At 36.4% G+C, this 25,997-nt stretch overlaps 1 protein-coding gene across 3 annotated transcripts in view; it reads right to left on the reverse strand.

Moving 5' to 3' along the window:
• Ralgps2 (Ral GEF with PH domain and SH3 binding motif 2) overlaps nt 1-25,997 on the reverse strand; it is a 162,660-nt gene that overhangs the window by 121,045 nt on the left and 15,618 nt on the right. The window lies entirely within an intron of this gene.

Raw genomic sequence — 25,997 nt, forward strand, 5'->3', positions numbered from 1 at the left:
TTAAAATTACATTCTTCTTATATAAAAGATATATATAAAAGATAAACTATTGCTCCTTTCCTAGAAAATTCTATCATTTATTTTATGCACTGGAACATACAGCACAATAAAAAAGACTAACCTTTATCAGGCCATGCACTATGTAACTCCTCTTCAACCTATGAGGTTAAATAACATTACATACCCATTTTTAGAGATCAGAGGCTCAGCAACTTGCCTAAGCTTAGAGAATAGGAATGGATAGCTGAAGAGAGGAATAAAGACAGATAGAAAGGGAAATTAAAAGGTTGTCCTACTCTGTTTGAGTTTAAAATATGGCTAGGAGGGGGAAGGAGTAGGAAATCAAAGATCAAGAAACTACAACTCCTACACTGTGATTCAGCTTCAAGAGTCACAGTTTCTACAGGAGCATATGTTTGGGATTACAATGGAACATAGGCTGAAAGTCAAGAAAAAAGCAGAAGTCAAAGCAACAGAGTAAAAGTAAAAGCAATATAAACAAAAGCACAAATTTAAAAGTAAAGATGATAACATGGAACACCGGCCTGCTAAATAAGGAGAACTTTCGGATGAGCTCTGGTAAAGCTTGAAGTGACAGAACCAGATTGTGGAAGAATTTTAAGTGCCAAGTAGAAGAATTTAGAATAAAATCATTAAGTTTCTGAGTAGGGCCAGGTGTGGCGATACAAGCCTGTAAACCCAGCGACTCAGAGGGCTAACAGGAGGATGGTGTGTTCCAGGAATGCCTGTCTCAAAATAAAAAAACATAGAAAGGGCTGGACATATAAGTCAGTGGTATAGAGCCCTGGGTTCTACACCCAATTTCCCCCTGGCAGGGGTGGTTCTGAGTGGGGAAATGATCTTAGGAAACTAATACCTATATTTAAACACTTAACGAGCTAGGAACTCAGGGAAGGTGAGTAATAAACAATATCTTTCCACCTGTTGCCAAAGACAGGAAAGTATCTGAAGTAATGGGCAGGTCCCTTCCTTCCATGCTTCTCCAGTCTCCTCTTTAGGACCTTCTTTTCTAGTCTTCTATTTGCATTAGACCACATGCTCACATTCTAGCCCCTTGACTTTAATCACCTTCATCCTATCACCCAGTCCTAATTCAGAATCCTTCATCACTTGTAAGTGGCAATTTCTGATAGATGGTAGTGGAAAAAAAATTAAGCATTCACATTGATTTATGAACAATCCTCACTACCCATTATGCCCACGGGGCAAAGAAAGCAGTACAGGGGAAAAAACACGAGACACAGAAAGCCAACTTCAGGACTGACTGAGTGTGTAAGGCCGAATAAAGTATTTAGACAGGACAAAAAAAAATACGAATCTACAATTTAAAAATATTCTTAAAATTTACAGTTTGCAATACTAAATCACCGATTTAATGATGAGAAGCCCCTTGAGAGAGGGGCTGACTGATTTCTACAAACAGGTTGAGTACCCCTTATTCAAAATTCGTGGAATCAGAAGGGTCTTAACCTGTACAGATTAAATGTAAATGTTATTTTATGAACTTGTTCAGAAATACACAATTTGAAATTATCCTTAGTTCTTTAAAATTAAAGAATCATTAATCCTTAGTATAGAACTAAAATATATCCTAAGGTACACTTAAATCTTAATAAGAGGATAGCAAAAAATTTTAAAGCATCAGCAATTCACATGGACAAGAACACACCCATTTTTTAAACTGTAAGAAAAAAAGACAAGTTCTGGAGAAACTTCCATCACTGTAAGCCAACAATGACAGGTTTAGCAATTTCACACACCACCCAAGATGCAAAAGGAAAAAAAAAGTTGGTAATGAAATTAATCCACACATTTAGAATAAATCATTCCCCAGTAAGTTTGACTAGATCACTTACCAAATTATTGTTTAACTAGAACATCTATTTACATTTTGCAGATTTTATATTTACTTCTAAGTATTTTAGGCACATATTCAAGATGTGTGAGAAAGACGAGTTTCAAAACAAAGGAAGCTAACATCTGAAATTAGAAGATGACAGCAGAACACTGTTTCATTTACCATGTAACCATCTTAATATCTACTTGAAATAAAGTGCATAATTCTAAAGGCAATGGGAAAAACTGGCCCACTCAACATGTACCTTGTGCTGGGCATGGTGGCACACACCTGTAATCCCATCAACTTGGGAGGATCGCAAGTTCCAAGTCAGCTCAGCAACTTAGCAAGGCCCTAAGCAACGAAGCAGGACTCTGTCTCAAAAGAAAATATAAAAAGCGCTGGGGAAGTGAGCACCCCTGGGTTCAATTGCTGTTATAAGAAAGAAGAAAGAAAATGCTTAGTGGTGCTGGAGGTGTAGCTAGGTAGTAGGGTGCTTGCATACCATATGTGAGGTCCTGGGTTCCACCTCCAGCACGATAAAAAGTAAAATATAATGTAGCTCACCATCTTTAAAAGAGCACACATTATTTCTTCAAAATGTAAAGAAAAGTTTAAAAATAATGAAGTTACTTTATTCACTGAATTAAAATTATTCTTTTTAAACTGCAAATAAAAAGTTTAATTCAGAAACTGAATTCATCATTTATAAATACACTAAAGTATAGTTCACTCAAATTCAGACTAAGTACAGGTACAGTATTTTAACAAAATGACAACTTTTCCAAAAGGTCACGTGTGAGAGAATTGTCTCACCCAAAATACTTAATGATTTGAAATCAGAACATTTTTAGATGTTAATACAATTGTTTTAGCTTAATAAAAAAAGATTCCACATCTAAGTCTTTCAAGAAATGACTTTGTTGCATTTGCACTAAACAGCAGCATTTGTGAAGGGGCTCCCATTTACACAGAAGGGTTATACCTAAATGGCCTGGAAATGAATAACTTGTAGAGCAAGAGAGACTTTAAAACAACTACATGTCAAAGGGAAAAAAATCTATAATTCATTTAAAGGTCATGCTTTATCTTTTGTATAGAAAATTCAGTGAACACAATTTGCTAAATGATTCTAATACCAAGGAGTTCTGAGCTCTCCTATACCACCTGACCCTAAATATGAATATAGGTTAACTAGAAATTCAAATAACAGAAATGAAGTTTCAAGTAAAAACATTTCTGGTTTATGTTTTTGTTTTTGGAGGGTGTGGGCATTATGGTCAGATTCTCTACTTAAAAGACTAAAGGCCTGTTCAATTAATAATACTACATATATGAAGTAAAACAAAAAATATTTTAATAAGACATTAGTAGTTGAAAGCATGAAAACGATACAAATCAATCAAACAGATTTAAATATTTGTCTAAAGCATGCCACTATGGACCTACAAATGGTCAGAGAACAGAACACCATGTGTAAGGGGAACTGAATTAACTAACAACTCTTCTAGGTCTCCAGCTTGCCAAATGCATATTTTGTCAGCCTCTGTGATCATGCGTGTCAATTCCTTATTCACTTATTTATAAGTGTATGTGTGTGTGCATACATACACAAAAAATTAAGAAATGAAATTTATGATATGTGTAGAGTTATACATTATGTACATTATTGCATAAGGAGCATACATATATTTAAAATACACATACACACATTCTATTGGTTGTTTCTGTGGCGAATCCTAATACACTGTTCTTATAACTCACTATTAGCTTGAAACTATTGCAAAATAAAAAATAAAAAGTACAGGGGAAAACTATAAATTCTTCTGAATTACACTTGCGGAATTTCATAGGAACTATGCAAGCTACACATCCAATAAAAGTACAACTCTTATTACCAACAGATGGCGCTAGTGGTCACTTGTTTAGTGATACTGGAGAGCCAAAATGGACTCAAGAACAGCTTTCTGGAACTGAGCTACATACATATAAATATTTCTGCCTCATGCTAATAGAAAAAATAATACTGACAAATATTACAGAGAGATCTCAACTTGGGATGCATTTGAAGTCTGACACTTGCCCCTTATTCCCAAGACATGCTCCCCAACCTGCTCACCCCCAGTTCACACAGAGGATCATGGTTACAGGAATTTACTGAAAAGTGATAGCAAAGTATCTGTCTTTCAAATGTGACACAATGAAAAAAGGGGAAGGAAGAAGGGAAAGTAAAATAAAGGAAAAGGGGAAATAGTAAGTCTGTTAAACCCATCGAATTAATTCAATCTCCTAATTTTACACGAGAGCACAGGATCCAACACTGAAGTCATGATCTGGCTGAACTCACTCGCACAACCAGTAATGGCAGAGATATATCCTAATTGCACATCTTCAGTTGCTAATCCTTGGTGCATTTTGCAAAGTCAAACTACCTTTCCCTTCCAACTTTACTTGAATGTTAAATACTGTGGAAATGCGGAAGTGGCCAGAAGTGAAATATCTAGTTTCTTTCTCTCTTCACATTTAATAGTAGTTCATTAGATGAACAACACGACAAAGGAAATAACAGCATGAGCAAAGGCCAGGACTGGCAAAATCTTCTCTCATATTCTGAAACTTCCAATAGTTCAAAAAGAGCAGAGAGGGCAAGATACAAGAGATGTGAGGCATCTTTATCTGGAGAGAAAGTGTAAAGGGTGATATCTGTCACAGTAAAAGGGAAACTTGGACTTTATCCTTTACCCAATGAAAAGTCCTTACACATGAACTACTAAATTATATGGATCATCAAAGTTTTATCCAGAAGGGTGTGTATGTGTATGTGTAAAGAAAGAAAGGAACAGAAACACAGAGAAAAAGACAGACTATTTCACAGTTCCAAATGAATTCAGAAAGTTCAACAAATGAAATCTCTGTGATGTCTTCAAGTACAATAGATCCTTGATATTATGAGGAATTTGTCCCAAGACATCTGGAAAGGTGCCCAAATTTGAGAATACTACCATGCTGTAGAAAACAATAAATATAATTAATTTCCTTTTTACTCCTACATACATTTAAGTATGAAATAATTCATATTCACATTACCAAATACATTATAAAGACTCTTCTGCATCATAAATTTAAATCATCACAAAATCCTACATTTTACTCTTTAATTTACCACAAATTTCTCCTTCTAGTTCTATTGCAATTTTCTTTTCTTTGGTCATTAGGATTTGCCAGCAGAACATAGTGCTGGCAACAAAAATCACTATAAAACATAGAAGAAATTCACAATGGGGAATGACTAGGGAAGGACAGAGATACTTTAGGTTAGAGGGGAGGGAAGAGAGGGGAAGGGGTATGAGGGAAGGAGTGATAGGATGAATCAGACATTATTACCCTGTGTGAATATACGATTGCATGACCAATGTAACTCTCCTTTACGTACAACCAGAAAATGAGAAATTATGCTCCATCTATGTATGATGTGTCAAAATCAATTCTACTGTCATGTATAACCAGAACAAAATTTTTAAAAGAGTACAAGAAAATAGCAGAAATCAACAAAGCACAGAGATGTGCCCACTGGGTAGTAGACTAGGATCAAATCTGTGCTCAGCACAATTATAAGTGCCACACACTCTCCCAGTAATTTATGAATACTGAAAACCACAAGTACTAACTTGTGAAAGCGAGAGATCTATTCTGTCAGCGATCAACTAGTCAAAAAAAAAAAAATCATGTGCTCTACCATTAAAGATTCCAACAGCTAATATTTAAGACCCTACTTTAAAGTAACAGTGCCTCATGGCAGGTGTGACAGCACACACCTGTAGTCCTAATGACGCAAGATGCTGAGACAGCAGGATCCCAAGTCTGAGGCCAGTCTGGGCAATTTAATGAGATCCTGTATCAAAAGAAAAGATAAGGAGGACTGGGGATGTCACTCAGTAGTAGAGTATCCCTAGGTTCAATCCCCAGTACTAAGAAAAAAAAAAAAGTAACAATGCCTATTAATATAAATGTGGTCCCATATTCTAGGATTCAATTAATAACAGATGAAAATAGTTGGTGAAAAAAATTGCAAATACATCTGGGAGAGGTGGTGCAGGCAGCTTTCTGCTGCAGGAGCCCAGGAGTTCTTAACATGCATGAGCCACGTGTGTCTGCATGCACCCACTGGGGTACACCGCGGCAGACACAGAGCCTGGCGGGGCTCAGGCTCGGGATACAGAGCACAGTGCAACTTGCTTACCGGTTGGGTTTGGTGGCTTGCACGATTAGTCCAAAAGAACCCAAAAACTGGATAGACTGGTACATTTGTGCTCAAGATCTGATCCTGGGAAGACTATATTTGTGGGTAGTGGAGAGCAGAGAATTGACTGTTTTGCCTCCAGAGTGAGTTCTCTGGAGGTCTCAGAGATCCAGGTGCCCAGGGGAGATGGACAGCAATAGAGAGGGTGGAGCTTCCCTCTCTAGAGCAGATACTCAGGACAAAGTTCCAAAGGTCAGTCAGAACTATACAACACAACAGTTGCCTGAACTTCACAAGCAGAATTACCACCCTGCCCTGGGAGGGCATCTACTTAGCTTACACAGACTCAACTCCAACTGTCACTACCTCCCATTCTGCCTTAACTTCAACTGGCAAGAAGAGAAGATGAGAGTCATTACTAACAGCTTTGGTTCCAGGTCACTTGATCTGACAGCTTAGTGAACAACTTAGAAGACAGGTTTAACAACCTCCAACCCTTGCTGTCCCTAAGAGGTAAACAACCTAAGAAGAAACAAAAAGGAGAACAGTAAGGCATAAGCAGTGAACAGCCATCCTGTCAACAGTGTTGACAGTTTTGACCATCTCAGCAGAGACAAACCCTTCATTTTCATTAAAATGTCTTTTCCACTGAGCATGACTGTGGAATGTGTATGTGTGTGTGTTCTAGCTGTGTTGACTGGCTTCTGGAGATGTGTTTTTACACAACACATACTCATTTTTTCTCTTCACTTTTATCACTTTTTTTTCCTTCTTTTTTCTTCTGTTTCAAAGAATATCCTCATAAAATAAGAGGAATCCACCTCAACATGGGTAAGTCCAAGAGCTCTGAAAACACGAGGAAACAGGAAAAAAAGTCCTCCCCCCACAGAAGTTTCAATCCCCACCAAAAGAACACACAGACATAGACTAGGATGAAATGCCAGACAAATACTTAAAAACTGATTATTAAAATTACTCATGAGCTAGCGGTGGTGCACGCCTGTAACCCGAGAGACTTAGATGGCCGAGGTAGGAGGCTCACAAGTTCAAAGCTGGCCTCAGCAATTTAGTGAGACCCTAAAACATAATGACCAAAATGATACTATGAATCAAATGGACCTAATGGAAAACCACTGAAAACACTTTCTTCTTAGCAGCTCAAGGAAACATTTCCAAAACAGATCATATTTTAGGACACAAAACAAGTCTTACAACGATATTATCCCATGCATTTTATCAGATGATAATTGGTTAGGATTAGAAATTAACAGCAAGATGGGCAAAGTGGTGCACCCTACTGTAATCTCAGAGTCTCAGGAGGCTGAGGAAGGAGGATCCTGAGTTCAAAGCCAGCCTCAGCAATTTAGCAAGACCCTAAGCAACTTAGCAAGACCCTATCTCAAAAGAAAAAATAAAAAGCACTGGGGATGTGGCTCAGTGGTAAGTGCCACTGGGTTCAATCCCTGGTACAAAAAACTAAAAAGAAAAGAAAGAAAAATCAACAAGAAAACATAAAGAAACCACATAAAATACATGAGGAATGAACCATAGAAGAAATGATAATTTAAAAAAATTCCTAGAATCAAACAAGAACAGTGATACAACATACCACAGTCTTTGAAATACTATGAAGACGGTACTAAGAGAAAAGTTTATAGAATTAAGTATCCACATTAAATATCCAGATTCCAAATAAACAATGTCGCCACATTCCAAGGCCCTAAAAAGCAGAACAAACTAATTCCAAAATCAACAGAAGACAGAAAATAATTAAGATCAAAGCTGAAATTAATGAAATAGAGAATAAAAAATACAAAGGATCAATGCAACCAAGTGAGTTCTTTAAAAATAAACAAGATTGACAAGATCCTAGCCAACTAACCACAAGAATGAGAGAAGACCCAATTCAATAAATTAGAGATGATAAAGGAGAAACCATAGACATTTCTGAAATCCAGAGTATTAGGGACTATTTTGAAAATTTATATTCCAATAAATTTGAAAATATAGAAGATATTGATGAATTTCTATACACATACTGACCTACCCAAACTGAACCAAGAGGATACAGGAAACCTAAATATACCAATATCAAGCAATGATATTGAAGCAGTATTAAAAAAAACCTTCCAACAAAGAAAAGCCAAGGACCAGATGGATTCTCAGCTGAGTTCTACCAGAACTTGAAAGAAGAACCAGCACCAGTTCTCTTGAAATTATTCCATGAACTAGAAAGGGAGGGAACACTCCCAAACTAATTCTATGAAGTCAGTATCACCTGATGCCAACCCCAGATAAAGACACATCAAAGGAAGAAAACAATAGAGCAACACACTTGATGAACATACATGCAAACACTCTTACCAAAATATCAGCAAACAACATTCGACAACACATTAAGACTGTACACCATGATCAAGTTGGATTCATTCCAGGGATGCAAGATTGGGTCTATATACATAAATCAATAAACATAATTCATCACAAAAATAAACAAAAATCATATAATCACCTCAATAGATGCAGAAAGAGCCTTTCACAAAATTCAGCACCCATTCATGATAAAAACACTGGAGAAACTACAGACAGAAGGAACTTACTACAACATTATAAAGGTTATATATGACAAACCCAAAGCCAACATCATACTTAACAGAGAAAAACTGAAAACATTTCCTCTAAAATCCCAAATAAGACAGATGTCCACTCTCATCACTCCTACTCAGCATGACTCTTGAAACTTGAGGCAGAGCAATAGAGCAAGAGAAGGAAATTAAAGGAAAACAAATAGAGAATTCAAACTGTTTGCTGATAACATGACTGTATACCTCAAATACAAAAAAACAAAACTCCCCCAGAGAACTTCCAGATCTGATAAATTCAGCAAAGTAGCAGATACAAGACCAAACACAAAAATCAATAGCTTTCAAAAGGAAAATCAGTATAGCAGAGGAAAAACAATTGGAGGAGGGTAGAGAAGGGTAAAACTGAAATTAAATTCCTTGCATGTATAATTTTGTCAAAATGTACCCAACTATTGTGTATAACTACAATGCACTAAAATTTTTTTAAAAAAATAACTTTAAAATAGCTTTATTAATATTCCAGTGATTAATCCATCAAGAAAGAAATCAACAAAACTATTCCATTCACAATAACCTCAAAAAAATAAATAAAATACTTAGGAATAAATGTAAGGAGATGAAAGACCTCTACAATGAAAATTATAAAGCACTGAAGAAATTAAAGAAGACTTAGAAGACAGAAAGTTCTAACATGTTCATGAGCAGAATTAGTGTCAAAATGGCCATACTAAACAAAAGTAATCTATGGACAATGCAATCCCCATCAAAATACCAATGATATTCTTCTTAGAACTAGATCTAGATACAACAGCCCTAAAATTTATAAGAATAAAAGACTCAGAATGGTCAAAGCAATCCTGAGTAATAACTGCGAGAATGAATACCTCATCTCGAATTATACTACAGAACTATAGGAACAAAAATAGCATGGTATTGGCATAAAAACAGATTTGAAGACCAATGGAACAGACTAGAAGACACAGAGACAAAGTCACATAAATACAGTCATCGAATCCTGGGCAAAGGTGCCAAAAGCACATGTTGGAGAAAAGTGCCTTTTTCAAAAATGGTGCTGAGAAAACTAGACAGCCATATGAGGAAGAATAAAATTAAATCCTAACCTAGGAATTCAATCAGAAACAATGAAACTTCCAGAAGAAAACACAGGGACAACACTAATACACTGGTACAGGTACCAACTTCCTTAACAAGACTTCTAAAGCTCAAGAAATAAAATCAAGAATCAATAAATGGGGGCTGGAGTTATGGCTCAGTGGTAGAGTGCTCGCCTAGAAGACATGAGGCCCTGGGTTCAATCCTCAGTACCACATAAAAATAAACAAGTAACGGTATCGTGTCCATCTACAATTTAAATAAATAAACAAATAAAATTAAGGTATTGTGTCCATCTACAACTTAAAAAACAAACTATACTGAGATTTCATCTCACCCCAGTCAGAATGGCAACATCAAAAATACAAACAACAACACTTGGCTGGCAAGGACATGGGAGGAAAGGTACACCTGGACACTGCTGATGGGACTGAAAATTAGTACAATCACTTTGGAATGCAGTATGAAGATTTTGCTCAAAAGAATAGGAATGGAACCACCATTATGATACAGTTACTCCATTCCTTGGTATTTATCCAAAAGAACTACAATCAGCATATTATAGCAACAGATGCATACCAATGTTTCTAACAGCACAACCCATAATAGCCCAAGTTATGAAACCAGACTAGGTTGGATGGATAAAGAAAATATGGTACATATTCCCAAAGGAGTTCTACTAAGCCATAAAGAATGAAATGATGTTATGGATGGAACTGGTGAACATCATGCTAGGTGAAATAAGCCAGACTCAGAAAATCAGGGTCCAGTGTTTTCTCTCATATGTAGAAACTAGAAAAGGAAATTTTTTTAAAAGGGGTGGAGCATCTCATGAAAATAAAACAGGGGATCAGCAAGACAAGTGGGAGACAAGGGGGAATCAAGGGGAGAGGGCAAGGGAAAGAACTGAAGAATGAAGCTGACCAAATTATGCTGTGTGAATGTATGAATATATCACAATGCATCCTAATCTTAAATAGAATTATAATGCATCAATTAAGAAATAAATAAAAGACGAAAAGGGTAAAGAAGGTAACCAAGGGAAAGAGGAAGTACTAGGGATTGAAATGGAGAAAACTGAAAGTGCATTTATTAATATCTCAAAATGAACCCATTATGAATAATTATAATGTACTATAACATAGCTACATAGCAATATAAAAAACTGCATCTGTACTGAACATGTATGGACTTTTCCTTATCACTACTCCCTGAGCAATACAGTATGACTATTTACATAGCATTTACATTAGACTAGGTATTAATCTAGTGATTACCTAAGGTATACAGGAAGATGTGAACAGGTTATAAAAATATTATGTAATATGAGCATCTACAGGTTCTGTAACCAAATCCCCATAGACAACAAAGGAAGAGCTTACATAGTGCATTTACCTAGTGACTTGCGGTTTAAACACATACCTCACTTTCAAAAAGATTTCAAAAGATGTTCAAGTATATTTATGCCACTTTATATTCGAACACTGAGTACCAGCTCTCTGATGATGTGTTCACTCTTGCATAAGTTCCTCAATGATCTGGAGAAGGTAGTTTTCTACATGAATACTGAGGTGTTATGGGGACTGGAACACTGGCCTTCATTTTTTCTAGGAGTCCCCTAAAATAAACATTATATTCAACTTAGGAAACAGGCTCAGGTTACAAGGAGGGAGTTCTCTCAAGAAAAGACAAAAGAAATAGTCTTTTGACTATTTCTATTCCTCTTCACTGTCCCCAAATGGAAATCTCACTTGCCAGAATTCCTTCATATTTATTTACTTCTGCCAAGGAGGAGATGTTCTTACATCTGAAATGAGTCTAAAGTAGAAACTGAGGAGGTAGAGAAGAAGTTTATGGGTAAGGGCAACCCAAGCAAGAGGAAATTATTATTTGCAAAGCCATAAGAATGATGAATCAGAATGACAGAGGAATGTTGATTAATTCTGGCAGAAAAAGCACCAGAGTATGTATGTATACATGAAAGATAAACTGCTAAGGTAGACTCTAGCCAGATCATGAAGCAAGGACAAAAGCACAGGACAAAACATGCACATTATTCTCTAAATCAAGATTTCCTAACTAAAAAACCATGAATGAAACTCCAGGGTCATCAACTGTCCAACTCTCCAAAAGTACAAAAACTGTGTACATGAGCACACACTGAAAAAAAAAATCCTTCTTTGCCTGGACATCAAATGAGTCTCTAAAGGGACTGAGGAATAAAAAGCAGCTAAGAATCCCCATTCTGGGTGACTGGGAATTCCTATATAATTATAGAAAGGGAGAGAAGTGTATCATGATACTTTATTTTAAAAAGGGGACTTAAGCAACATTTTTGAAGGCTGATGGATAAGAAAGAGAACTTTAAAAGCAGAGAAAGCAATAAGAAAGTTATTGCCCTACTCCAGCCAAGTGATTATAAGCTTAGTAAAAAACCTAATTCTAGAAATCTCTCTCCCAATGCAAAATTGCCGGAATTTGTTGGCCATCTACATGAGAGTTGTGTAAGAAAAAGAAGTCTGCTTTATCACTCCACTTCTCATTTAAAACTCCTGTCATTCACTTATTCCATACAATTATTGGTAAAAGCAATTAATACAGCAGAGTAGCTGCAAGTCAAAAGCCATTTTTTTCCATTGCAACCAACCACCACTGGAGAAAATAATCAAAAAATAACAAATATCCCAAAAGGGAAATGCGGATGGCCTAGGACAGAAGTTGACCAAATCCATTTACTCCCAAAAATATGCACAACTGTTTTATGTATCAGTTAAAATAAATTTAAATGTAAAAAGTAAAAAATAAAATGGAAAAAGAAGAAATTACTAAGATCCAGTGTCAGCATGTAAAATGCTGATGTGCCTGAGACCCAGGGTCTTGGTCTATTTACTGGAATATTGGCAAAAAAAAGTTGGATAGGTAGCTTTTTAATTAATCAATCAAATATAAATTTCAGACTTCAAAAAGTCACCAATTATTTCAAAAAACAAAAATTTAATCTTAGACCACCAGTTAGAATTAAGCTCTAGTGATGGCCTCCATTAGACGAAGCTGGGGAATTATGTGTATTGTGGTAGTGATGTGTCAACACTTTCTTAAATGACGAAAACTACTGCAACACATCTAAAAGAAATTCACGTGCCTATATGAAAACAATTATTCACGAATCACAGTCTTACCAACACGTCATCCACACATTCATCTGCATGTTCCTACAGACCTAAGACACAATTTTCTCCAAAGGTTTCTGTTTAGCAATCTGTCTTGCCAATAACATATTCAACATAGGAATTTGCAGTAACAGGATGCAAACAATAAGCATCTGAACTGACTTCAGATAGAGTCTAACTCAAAGTTTCTCAACACTGATATTACTGACATTTGGTACTGTTTAATTCTTTGTTAAGGAACTCTTTTGTGCTTGGTAGACTGTTGGCACTACTGCTGACCTTCACCCACTAGATGTTAGTGACAGATGTAAAAATCAAATATCTCCAGGGGGACAAATCACCCCCAGTTGAGAGCCAGTGCTCTAAATGAATTCTATTTCTTGATGATTTCAAAGAACCAATCTCAACCAGGTGGTATACACACCTGTAATCCCAGTCACTCAGAAGGTTGAGGTAGAAGGATCACAAGTTTGAGGCCAGTTTCAGCAATTTAGCAAGACTGTTTGAAAATAAGATAATTAAAAAAAAAAAAAAATGGCTGGGGCTATCTCTCAATAGTAAAACACCCCTGGGTTCGATCCCCCATACCAAAAACAACAACAAAAATCCCACAAACCTCACTCAACTTCTTCTGCTTTATATTTAAAGCAACAGCTTTTTATTTAATACAGATGGCACCTGGTAATAAGCTGCACATGAAAAAAATACCTACAATGAAGGTAGTGAACATACTCAGCCACTCCCAAATGCCTGGTTTCTTATATTCAGCACATTTCTTTTAATATTCATCCACATTGCTTTATCAAAAGTTCATACTTTCATACTGCTAAGTTGTATGGATAAATCACAATTTGTTTATCTACTTTTCCACTGGTGGGATTTAGGGCTTTTATAAATAAGGTTGCTGTGAACACTAGTATGCAATTCTTTTCCCTTCTGTAAATACCTGGAAGTGAAAGAGCTGGAACATTTGCTACAACCAAACCATTGTACCAGTTTACAATCCTATGGCAAAGTACAGAGTTCTAGTTCTTTCACATACATGCCAACACTTGATATGGCTGGTCTTTTAAGCATATAGTGGTAGTTCACTGTGATTTTAATTTATATTTCTTCAGTGACTAACAATAGTATAACTAATATGAAAAAGAAGCATCTTTTCAATATACTATCTTCTCTGTTGAAACATCTACCAAGTCTCTTGCACATTTTTTTAAAATTTAGGTCGTTGGTACTGAGAGTTCTTTAGGTATCTTAGATGCAAGTCCTTAAATCAGATATTTGATTTGCAAAAATTTTCTTCCATTCTGTGACCTACCTTTTCATTCATTTTTTTTTCTTTTGAAAAGCATACATTTTAAGTTGATAAAGATTATTTAGCAATGTGTTGTTTCATGGATCACACGTTTAATGTCCCTATCCAAAGAAAATAAAGATATTCCTGGTCCCTGTTTTTGTGTAAGTTTGTAATTTTAGGTTTAGCATTTAGGTATATAATTCTTTGCTGTTGTTCCTTTGTAGAACCAGGTATTAAACCCAATTGTGCTAACATTATTTAATAGACTATCCTTTCTTTTTTTTTTTTTTTTTTAACTTCCTTGCAGAGGGCTTTAGAGGGTTGAAGTAGTCTCTGGGAGGATTTTTTTTTTTTTTGCGATGCTGGGGATCGAACCCAGGACCTTGTGCCCCTAGACTATCCTTTCTTAATTGAACTGTCTTTGTACCTTGTCAAAAGTTGGTCCATGTAAGTATTGACTTACTTCTGGGCTTTGTTCTATTCCATTAGTTTATTTTCCATGTTTACACACATACAACCCTGTTTTGATTACTTTTACTCTATAATAAAACTGTGAAATCAACTAGTAAGAGCCTTCCAACACAATTCTTTTTCAAACTTATTTTGGCTATTCTAGGTCCTTTGCACATCCACATGAATTTTAGCAACAGTTTGTTAATGTCTACGAAAATGTCTGCTAGGATTTTGATGGAAATTACATAAATCAAGAGATCTGATCCAAGATGGCGGACTAGAGGGAGGCTGCATTCCTTGTCACTCCGTAACTCCGGTTTCAAGCACAGGATAACTGTTTCTTGATTGCTCACTGTCAGGTGCCTATCATCCGCCATGTCCATCGCCTGCCTTACACCTATCCATCATCCAACACACAAGGTTCACCTCCCAATCATCCGACAACAATCACCAAACTGATCGCCAACCGCCAGTGGAGCACCAGCTACCTGCTGTTGCCTGGAAGTTCACTGTTATAGTACCTGCAGGTTTGATTACACATGGCTGCCGCCATTTTGAGACAACAGCCAGACCCCATAGGACCCCTGGCTGGACTGACTGAGCCCCATCTCCAGGATCCCTCAGCCCGACCGATCACTCCCTGCTTCTGGGGCCCTCACATCGACTGATGCTCCCTGCCGCCACGACCCCCAGAACAACTGACTGCACCCTATCACCGGGACCCCGGACCGACTGATTGCACCCGGCCTCCAGGATCCCACAACCACACCAAACACACCCAACCTCCAGGATCCCTGCCTGACCAACCGCACCCCGCCTCCAGGACCTCCAGCTGACCACGTCTACACCCCTGAGCTGCAGCTCCCCAGTTGCCAACATATTTCGAAGCCAGAGCTGCCATCTTGGATAATCCTGGAAGCCGTAGCTCCGATCTTTAGGTGGGGCAAATCCCATCCTGAGATGCCTGCTTGGAGGCTTGAAGCTCATTGTCAGGTACCTCTCATGCATCAGGCTACTGAACTCTGGGAGGTTTCATTACTATATGAGTATTACACTGTAGATTTTCTTTTTTCTCCTTGTAGAAAAAATTTAAGTTTTTATTTCCTTACTTTTCTCGCTTTCTTTTTCTTTTGTTTACCTGTTCCCTCAGAGTCTCTTTCTCCCTTTTTTGCATGCTAACATCCAATTTCTTTTGATTACACTCTCACCCTTTCTATTATCTAGAACTTCTGTATATTCTTTTCTTATCCCATTAACAGCCACATTCTACATCCCTCTGCATCCTCTATGTCCTCCATTAGAAACTGCAGACCTTATTGCAAATCCCTTTGTTTTACTGAAGATAATATTTGAACTCATTCTGTTTATTAAGACAATTTTGTTATTGTCCTCATAGGGGCTATTTGGTCGAGGATTGCATAGTGTCTGAATTGGGCACTGCTAATATTGATCCCCCTTAAAGAAAGGGTTTTGGAAACCTATAGGGACACTATAAGCCTATAGGGGGAAATCTGCAATAGCCCAGATCTGCACTGCTAGAGGGGTAGATACATGAACAACATGAAAAAATAAGGGAAGAAAATGACCCAAAGAAATGTCAGAAAAGGACTTCAGATTATACATGATTAAGATGATTCGCGAAGCAAAGGATGAGATAAGAGAGCAAATGCAGGCAACGAATGATAATACCAATAAGCTGAAAGAGCACCTGCAGGAAGCAAAAGATCATTTCAACAAAGAGATAGCGATTCTCAAAAAAACAAAACAAAACAAAACAAAACAAAAACAGAAATCCTTAAAATGAGGAAAACAATAAACCAAATAAAAAACTCAATGGACAGCATCACCAACAGACTAGACCACTTGGAAGACAGAACTTCAGACAATGAAGACAAAATATTTAATCTTGAAAATAAAGTTGTCCAAACAAAGAAGTGGTAAGAAATCATGAACAAAATCTCCAAACTATGGGACATCATGAAAAGACCAAATTTAAGAATTATTGGGATTGAGGAAGGCACAGAGATACAAACCAAAGGAATGAACAACCTATTCAATGAAATAATATCAGAAAATTTCCCAAACCTGAAGAATGAAATGGAAAATCAAATACAAGAGGCTTACAGAACACCAAATGCACAAAATCACAACAGGTCCACACCAAGGCACATTATAATGAAAATGCCTAACATTCAAAATAAAGATAGGATTTTGAAGGCTGCGAGAGAAAAGCATCAGATTACATATAGGGGGAGACCAATACGGATAGCAGCCGACTTCTCAACCCAGACTCTAAAAGCTAGAATGGCCTGGAACAACGTATTTCAAGCTCTGAAAGAACATGGTTGCCAACCAAGAATCCTATACCCAGCAAAACTAACCTTCTGATTTGAAGATGAAATAAATCCTTCCATGATAAACAAAAGTTAAAAGAATTTACAAAGAGAAAGCCTGCGCTATAGAATGTTCTCAACAAAATATTCCATGAGGAGGAAATGAAAAACAACAATGGAGGTCAGCAAAGGGAGAAACTACCTTAGAGAAAAACCACTCAAAGGAGAAACCAAGCCAACTTAAAAACCAAAAATAAGTCAAATGACTGGGAATACAAATCATTTCTCAAAAATAACCCTGAACGTTAATGGCCTAACTCATTAAAAAAAGACATAGACTGGCAGAATGGATTAAAAAGAAAGACCCAACAATATGCTGCGTGCAAGAGACTCATCTCTTAGAAAAAGACATCCACAGACTAAAGGTGAAAGGATGGGAAAAAACCTACCACGCACATGGACTCAGTAAAAAAGCGGGGGTTTCCATCCTTATTATCAGATAAAGTGGACTTCAAGCCAAAGATAGTCAGAAGGGATAAAGAAGGACACTTCATACTGCTTAAGGGAACCATAAATCAGGAAGACATAACGATAGTAAATATTTATGCCCCAAACAATGGTGCATCCCTGTACATCAAACAAATTCTTCTCAATTTCAGGAATCACAGAGACCACAACACAATAATTCTGGGTGACTTTAACGCACCGCTGTCACCACTAGATAGATCTTCCAAACAAAAACCAAACAAAGAAAACATAGAACTCAATAACACAATCAATAACCTAGACTTAATAGACCTATATAGAATATTCCATCCATCAACGAGCGGATTCACTTTCTTCTCAGCAGCACATGGAACCTTCTCAAAAATAGACCATATGTTATGCCACAAAGCAGTCCTTAGGAAATGCAAAAAAATAGAGATACTGCCTTGTGTTCTATCAGATCATAATGGACTGAGAATAGAAGTCAATGACAAAATAAAAAACAAATTACTCCAACACCCGGAGACTAAATAATATGCTATTGAATGAAACATGGATAACAAAAAACATCAGGGAGGAGATAAAAAAATTCTTAGAGGTCAATAAGAAGAACAATACAACATATCAAAATCTCTGGGACACTATGAAAGCGGTACTAAGAGAAAAATTCAATGCATGGAGCACATTCCAGAAAAGAATGAAAAGTCAACAACTAAATGACCTAACATTACAGCTCAAAGCCCTGGAAAAAGAAGAACAGAATAACAGCAAAAGTAGTAGAAGACAGGAAATAAGTAAAATCAGCTGAAATCAATGAAACTGAAACAAAAGAAACAATGCAAAAAATTGACAAAACAAAAAGTTGGTTCTTTGAAAAAGTAAACAAAATAGACAAAAAACCCTTCGCCACACTAACAAAGAGAAGGAGAGAGAAGACTCAAATTACTAAAATTCATGATGAAAAAGGAAATATCACGACAGACACCACTGAGATACAGAACATAATGAGAAGCTGCTTTGAAAATCTGTATTCCAACAAAATAGAAACTACTGAAGACATTGACAAATTTCTAGAGACATATGCTCCTCCCAAACTGAACCAGGACATACACAATTTAAACAGATCAATATCAAGCAATGAAATAGAAGAAGCCATTAAAAACCTACCATCCTGGGACCAGACAGATTCTCAGCCAAGTTCTACAAGACCTTCAAAGAAGAACTCATTCCAATACTTCTCAAAGTATTCCAGGAAATAGAAAAGGAGGGTACCCTACCAAACTCATTCTATGAAGCTAATATCATCCTCATACCCAAACCAGACAAAGACACATCAAGGAAAGAAAATTTTAGAGCAATATCCTTGATGAATATAGATGCAAAGATCCTTAACAAAATATTGGCAAACTATATCCAAAAACATATTAAGAAAACCGTGCACCACGATCAAGTGGGGTTCATCCTTGGAATGCAACGATGGTTTAACATCTGTAAATCAATAAATGTAATCCATCATGTCAATAGACTTAAGGATAAGAATCATATGGCTATTTCAATTGACGCAGAAAAAACGCTTGACAAAATACAACACCCCTTCATGCTCAAAACACCAGGAAAAAAGAGGGATAGTAGGAACATACCTGAACATTGTAAAGGCTATTTATGCTAAGCCCATGGCCAACATCATTCTTAATGGAGAAAAACTGAAACCATTCCCTTTAAAAATGGGAACAAGACAGGGATGTCCTCTTTCACCACTTCTATTCAACACTGTCCTCGAAACTCTAGCCAGAGCAATTAGGCAGACCAAAAAAATTAAAGGGATACGATTAGGAAAAGAGGAACTTAAGCTGTCACTATTTGCTGATGACATGATTCTATATTTAGAGGATCCAAAAACCTCCTCCAGAAAACTTCTAGACCTCATCAATGAATTCAGCAAAACAGCAGACTATAAAATCAACACGCATAAATCGAAAGCATTTTTATACACAAGCGATGAAACATCTGAAAGGGAAATGAGGAAAACAACTCCGTTTGCAACAGCCTCAAAAAAAATAAAGTACTTGGGAATCAATCTAACCAAAGAGGTAAAAGATCTCTACAATGAAAACTACAAAACATTGAAGAAAGAAATTGAGGAAGACCTTAGAAGATGGAAAGATCTCCCATGTTCTTGGATAGGCAGAATTAATACGGTCAAAATGGCCATACTACCAAAAGTGCTATACAGATTCAATGGAATTCCCAACTAAATACCCAATGACATACCTTACAGAAATAGAGCAAGCAATCATGAAATTCATCTGGAACAATAGGAAACCCAGAATAGCTAAAGCAATCCTTAGCAGGAAGAATGAAGCAGGGGGTATCGCAATACCAGAACTTCAACTATACTACAAAAGCAATAATAACAAAAATGGCATGGTATTGGCACCAAAATAGACAGGTAGATCAATGGTACAGAATAGAGGACACGGACACAAACCCGAATAAATACAATTTTCTCATACTAGACAAAGGGGCCAAAAATATGCAATGGAGAAAAGATAGCCTCTTCAACAAATGGTGCTGGGAAAACTGGAAATCCATATGCAACAGAATGAAACTAAACGCCTATCTCTCACCCTGCACAAAAATCAACTCACAATGGATCCAGGACCTTGAAATCAGACCAGAGACACTGCATTTTTTTTTTCTTTTTTTTTTTGACACTGCATCTTATAGAAGAAAAAGTAGGTCCAAATCATCAACTTGTTGGCTTAGGATCAGACTTCCTTAACAGGAGTCCCGTAGCAGAAGAAATAAAAGCAAGAATCAATAACTGGGATAGATTCAAACTAAATAGCTTTCTCTCAGCAAAGGAAACTATCAGCAATGTGAAGAGAGAGCCTACGGAGTGAGAGAATATCTTTGTCACTCATACTTCAGATAGAGCACTAATTTCCAGAATATATAAAGCCCTCAAAAAAGTCTACACGAAGAATACAAATAACCCAATCAACAAATGGGCTAAGGATATGAACAGATGCTTCACAGAAGATCTACAAGCAATCAACAAACATATGGAAAAATGTTCACCATCTTTAGTAATAAGAGAAATGCAAATCAAAACTACACTAAGATTCCATCTCACCCCAATTAGAATGGCGATTATCAAGAACACAAGCAACAATAGGTGTTGGTGAGGATGTGGGGAAAAAGGTACACTCATACATTGCTGGTGGGGCTGCAAATTAGTGCAGCCACTTTGGAAAGCAGTGTGGAGATTCCTTAGAAAACTTGGAATGGACCCACCATTTGACCCAGCTATCCCACTTCTCGGCCTATACCCAAAGGACTTAAAATCAGCATACTACAGATACAGCCACATCAATGTTCATAGCTGCTCAATTCACAATAGCCAGACTGTGGAACCAACCTAGATGTCCTTCAATTGATTGAATGGATAAAGAAACTGTGATATATATATATATATATATATATATATATATACACACACACACACAGTGGAATATTACTCAGCTATAAAGAATGATGAAAATTATGGCATTTGCAGGCAAATGGATGAAATTGGAGAATATCATGCTAAGTGAGATAAGCCAATCTCAAAAAAGAAAAGGACGAATGATCTCACTGATAAGCGGATGATGACACATAATGGGGGGTTGGAGGGGGGGCAAGAATGGAGGAAGGAGGGACTGTATAGAGGGAAAAGAGGGGTGGGAGGAGTGGGGGGAAGGAAATTATAACAGAATGAATCAAACATCATTACCCTATGTAAATGTATGATTATGCAAATGGCATGCTGTTACTCCATGTACAAACAGAAACGACATGTATCCCATTTGTTTACAATAAAAATAAATTAAAAAAAAGAGAGAGAGATCTATTTGGGGATAATGTCACCTTAACAACAGTGAGACTTCTAACTCACAAATAAGGGACACCTCCCCATTATCACTCTTCTTTGATTTCTATCGGCAATGTTTTATAGATTGTAGTTTTCATATTTGTTGCTATTATCAATGGCATTAGTTTTCATGAAATTTCAGTTTAAAAATGTTAAAGAGATGCAATCGATACTTACATGCTATGTAAATTGTTAACTTTATTAAACTTACTAGTTCTAAAAAATTTGTATGTATCAAGAGATTTTCTACATTTTCTACACAATCGTGTCATCTGCCAAATGACACTTTTTACTTCTTTACAATCCAGCTATCTCATGTTTCCATGTCTTGCTTGACTGCACTGGTTAGAACCTCCAATAAACTATGGAACATAAGGGGTTACAGTAGACATGTATGTCTTGCTCCTAGTCTTAGGGAGGACAAATTTAGTCTTTCACCATTAAATATGATCCTATCTATGGCTTTTAAGAATTTTCATCGATACCCTTTATTGGGCTCAAGAAGGTCCTTCCTAATCCAGTTTGTTCAAAGTTATTATCTAGAACAAAAGACTGTCAAATGTTGTTTGTTCTACTTACTGAGATGATCATGTTGTTTTGGGGTTTCATTTTTTTTTTAAGTTGGTTAACAGTGACTCACAATGACTACTTTTTAAATGGGAAATCAACCTGACATTCCTGAAATCTCACTTGCTCATGAGCTATTCTTTTTAATAAACTACTGCACTTAATTTGTTGAGATATGTTTAGAAATTTTGCATCTATGCTCATGTGGATTGTTTCTGGTAATCTTTTCTCATAATACTTCTGTCTAGTTTGAGTATGAGGATAACCCTAGCCTAACAAAATGTTAGGAAGTATTCTTTCTCTCCTCTGCAATTTTCTGCAGGTGTCTACCCAGAATTGGTATTGTTTCTTGCTTAAATATTTAGAATTTACTTGTGATGTCATGTGAGTCTCAAGTGTTTTTTGTTTTTTGGTAATATTTTAATCACAAATTGTTTCTTTGACACTGGGTTATTCAGGCTACCTACTTCTTGAAAGAAGTTTAACAGTAAGTATATTTCAAAGAATGAGTCCTATTTCATCTCTATTAAAAATTTATATGCATAAAGTCATTCATATGGTCCCTTGTTATCCATTTACTATCTGGAGGCTCTGGTTATGTCACCTGTTTGATACCAATTGTCTGGTAAGAACTTTATCAATTTTATTGACTCCCTCTGCCAAAGTTTTTTTTTTTTTTCACTGATTTTTATCTAATGAATAGAAAGCAGAAAAAGTTAATTTTCATGTTGATATTTATTGTTTCCTTTTTCATAGTTATTTAATCTCCTCTTTCACTAGCTCTTAAGGTTGAAGTGAAAATGGTTTGAGATCTTTCTTTTTTTCTAATTTAGGCATGCAGGGCTATACAGTCTTCCCCTAAGTACTTTTTCCATTGGCATCCCACGGATTCTGATGTTGAATTTTCATTTTCATTGAGTTAATACTTTCTAGTTTCCCTTTTGAATTCTCTTTAGAATTGTGTTAATTTGCAAATATGAATAATTTTCCATAGCATTCTCTGTCAGTAGTTTTTAACTTAATTCCACTGTGATCAGAGAACATACCTAGTTTCTAATCCTTTTAAGTTATTGGGACTTGTTTCAAGGCTCAAAACATGGTCCACCTTGGAAAATATTGTGTACTTGATTTTTTCCTTTCTTTTGGTAGTACTGGGGATCGAACTCAGGGCCTCCTGCACCTGTATGTATTTGAGAAGAACTGAGGATAATCTGCTATTGTCGGTAGAGATTTTGTAAATGTTAAGCAGGGAAAACTGGTGAACTGCACTGTTCAAATCGACTGTATTCCTGGGTAATTTTGGGTGATTTTCTATCTGCTTGTTGTTATCGTCTACAGAGAGGAGCACTGAAATCTCCAACTAAAATTGTAGATTTGTTGGTTTTTCCTTGGAGTTCTGTCAGTTTTTATTGCATGTGTTTTACAGTTCTGCTACTAGGGACAAAAATGTTTAGAATCTTGATGTCCTCTTTAAATTTATTTTTTATTGTGCATTATAATTATATATAATAAAAAAATACTTGAGGAAACAAAAAAAAATTATATATAATAGTGGGATTTATTATGCCGTATTTGTACATGCACATAATCTGCTGCCTCTCCTTTCCTGGTATCTTCTTGAGAATTTTTGTGTCCTCTTAACTGAGCTCTTTATCATTATGTAACACCATCTTTTATCCCTAGAAATACTCTTCAAAGTCTACTTTATCTGACATCAATACAGCCACAACACCTTTCTTGTGAATACTGAAAGTATGGTGTACCTTTTATTTTTAAACCATTTGTCTTTAAGTGTTTCATGTAGACAGGAGATAGGGTGACCTTGCTTTTTTATCCAATCTGACAATCTCTGCCTTCTAATTGATGCACTTAGGATATTTAAGTTTAATATGATTATTAATAGAGTTAGGTTTAAGTATATTATCTTCTTATTTGTTTTTTATTCGTCCTATATTCTCTATTTTCTTCTTATGCCTTCTTTCTGATTCCATTTTATCTCCTTTGTTGGCTTGTTAGCTATAGTTCATTGTGGCTGTTTTATAATTACTTTATGATTTACAATATATATCCTTTAACTTACCAGATCTTCCTTCAAATGATGTTATACCACTCTGTGTACAGAAGAACTTTACAATGGAATGATACCTTGAATTATATCTTACCCACATGTCTCTGTATGTGCGGTATGGTATCTCAAATGAAAGAAAAACAAGCATTAAAAAAATATAGAAGATATGTCAACAACAGAAACTGAACCCTTCTCCTCGTCTTCAATACAGTAAATAAGAACTGAAAAGCAATTAGATATTTAAGAACTGAAATTCTAGAACAAAACTACTTGAGTTCAAATCCTATTTCTAACACTTAAATATTACCCAACCTTGGGCAAGTTGATTAGTCTCCCTGCACCTCAGTTTCTACATCTTTAAAATGAAGAGAATGGTACTTTATCAGGTTTTAATGAAGTACCAATGAATTAACACAGATAAAATGCTTACACCATCACCAAGCATCTATTAAATGCTCAATAGTACCAAATATTATTAATCAAACTGCATAAGACAATACGACACCCAGTATGCTAACTTTACCAGCCCACTATGTAGGGTTACACTAATCTAAGTGAATCTGAAGGCAGATGAACTCTAGTTAAGAATCTTTTAGTTGCAAACAAAAAATCATCTCAAATAACATTATATATGTGCTGCTATTTACTGAGCATTTGTTCTGTGCATAGCATCATTCTAACAGCTGACCATGTGTCACCCTCAATTCTCACCTCACCTCTATGAAGTCAGGAATTAGGATGCTCTTTTTACAGATAATAAATGAGACACCGAGGTTGAACAATGTGCCCACTGTCTCATGGCTGATAAAAGTCAGAATTCTGAAATGGAGTCTGACAAAAAAGCCTGCAGCCTTTCCTCAGGAAAAAAACAAACTGAACGTGGTCTCCAGGAGAATCGCAGTCAGAACAGTATTAGAGTAAATGGAAGAACAGTGTCTACAAACTCGGGCATCAGTATCTTCATTCTCGTGTTCCGTGCCTTCGTGTCTCCCGCAGAACACGTTTCCTCTCCTAGAGTTCTGTGCTTGTCTAGGCACACCTGCCCCATTCTTTTCTAGTTACCGAACGGCTTCCTCGTCTTCTGCAGCATTTCTATAACTCGTAGCTTCTGCTTAGACCTATTTTTCATTCCCTTAAACTATTTTTATAGGACGCTACGCCAATGCATCTTTCCAGCTTCAGCTCCCAAGGTTCAAAGGCAGATTAATTCCAAGTTTCCTATAACTAGCTGTAATTTTCCTAACTTGTTAGGTGACTTTGGATTATTAGCCGTTGGGTCAAATACCCACTGCCAGAACAACCCTTTGTGATACATTTTGTATGGTATAAAACATAGTTATTGAGTTCTGCTCTTCTGAAACATACTATAGAAAAAGTATATTTTCTTCAAAGGAACAGGAGGCAGGCCAGAATTATAAATGACATACCTAGTACAATGAGTCAGACAAATCACCATTAATCTGGGGCTCAAAAGTCCTACTGGTATTTCTAATCTACTTAGTTATAGTAATTAAGCAGTTATAAATACAAAATTTAGTTGCAATTAAGGAGATCATATAATTTACAACAGCATACAAGTGAAACATGGGTCACAGGTCCAACTTTTATTAAGTCAAGGTTTACTACACTATATCAAGAGCACTTTAACTGTCATCTATCATTTCAAGTTCTAATCAGAGAGCAGCAGTATCGAATCTCTACTTCCTTCCCAAAGCTCTATCTTCTGGGTCACACTGGACTATACGGATGAGAGGCTGGACTTGTGGACTCCAGTACTTCAGTTGGTTCATAGCCACCCACTCTGCCTTTTTGAAAAACACAGTGCAGCACAAAAAGCTTCAACAGCACTGCTAGTTTCTCCAAGTTCAAACTTCCAAAAAGGTATGTTTACTTTTTGTTTTTTATTTTTATATC

The sequence above is a fragment of the Sciurus carolinensis genome, chromosome 12, assembly GCF_902686445.1.
Source record: "Sciurus carolinensis chromosome 12, mSciCar1.2, whole genome shotgun sequence".
Lineage (NCBI taxonomy): Eukaryota > Metazoa > Chordata > Mammalia > Rodentia > Sciuridae > Sciurus > Sciurus carolinensis.